The sequence below is a fragment of the Prionailurus viverrinus genome, chromosome X, assembly GCF_022837055.1.
Source record: "Prionailurus viverrinus isolate Anna chromosome X, UM_Priviv_1.0, whole genome shotgun sequence".
Classification (NCBI taxonomy): Eukaryota; Metazoa; Chordata; class Mammalia; order Carnivora; family Felidae; genus Prionailurus; species Prionailurus viverrinus.
This window is the reverse complement of record NC_062579.1, coordinates 18540815-18542304: the sequence shown is the minus strand read 5'-3', so window position 1 is coordinate 18542304 and position 1490 is coordinate 18540815. Positions and strand designations below refer to the sequence as shown.

Here is a 1490-nt window from a genome sequence, read left to right as displayed (position 1 = left end):
TAATTCACTTTATATTTCTTGTATAAAACTGTATGGTGGCCACACGTGGAGCCTGGGTTCCCTGCATGGAGACTTTGGTGTGGGTCTTTACAAAGATGGTCAGTGAATTCCTAATAAAAGACTTGGTGAACACATTCTCTTTCCAGAGTTAAGAGGTAAAATAACTGTCGGGGCACCTGGATGGCTCAGTTGGTTGGGCGTCTGACACTGGCTCAAGTCATGATCTCCCAGTTTGTGGATTCAAGCCCTGCATCAGGCTCTGTGCTGACAGCTCAGAGCCTGGAGCCTACTTCTGATTCTGTGTCTCCCTCTCTCTGACCCTGCCCCACTTGTGTTCTCTCTCTCTCAAAAATAAAATAAAAATATTAGAAAAAAAAAAAAAGAGGTGAGATAACTGTAGGTCTTGGAAATGGCATCAAATGGTGAAGTCACCCAGGGTGACAGTGCCCTAGCTGCACTGACAGACACTGACAGACAGTGCAGGCCCTAGCTGATGTGTAGGAGGCGTCAATACTGGCCATCATCAGTAGCTTCTTGGGCAGTGCCTCTGGGGGCACGATGAGGCCCACGAGCAAAGAGCCACAGGGGCTGGTCACCTTGCATGGAACAGTGTGGGGCCTGCTGATCGTGTTCCCCCAGCAGTCTTGTCCCACAGGGACCATGGAAAGCTTGCCCAGGACGATGGCTCCACAGATGGTAGTGGCTACCTCCTTTGGAATACTTAACACCCAAGAACAATTCATCCATTGTAATCTCTGATGTCAAGAAATGCCTTGAACCTGGTCCACTGGCCAGCATGGGTCTGCTTTTACACAGGTATAATCTTCAAAACACCATCCTTGTGGGATGCCCCCAGTTGAAAGTCAATGATGGACAGGGAGAAGAGACAGATTTCCTCAAAGAGACTTGATCTTTATGTTCTTGACCAGGCAGTCCAGCTTGGTGATGGGGATCCACTCCTTGTTCTTGGCCTTGCCTCTGCGAGCTCCATGGCCTTGGCCCCAGATGGTGCTGCTGCTGGAGCCTCCTCGGAAGCCACCCCAACACCCCATTCCAGGGCCCTTGCAACCCCCCCCCGCCAGGCCTTCCTACAGCACCGGCATCATCCGCCATTTAGTGTTTTCTCAAAGAAGAAGTGAACTCTTTGTAAATTTAAATCATTTGCCTTCTCCATTATCATCTCAATCATTCATTCTGGACTGCCAGCTACAGAAACATTATTGAGACCAACAAAAGATCATGTAAGATGGTTATAGTTACTTAAGAATATAAGAATACTCGGTGCAGTAGGTCATGCAATATTTTTCCTCACATGGCTCCGTTGTTTCTGTAACTATCTCCAACATCACACTAAACTCAGTATGCTTAACACAGAACTGATGCTCCTCTTTACCCCAAAGAGCGACTCCAATTGACCTATCCTTTTTCTACTAACTGGTCACAGGCATACAAAGTTTAAAAAGCTCATTGACAGCTTTCTCAACCTCCAA

At 47.4% G+C, this 1490-nt stretch overlaps 1 pseudogene; it reads right to left on the bottom strand.

Annotated features, from left to right (window-relative positions):
• Positions 1-428: 428 nt before the first annotated feature.
• Positions 429-1113, bottom strand: LOC125157739 (40S ribosomal protein S2-like; annotated as a pseudogene).
• Positions 1114-1490: the final 377 nt, after the last annotated feature.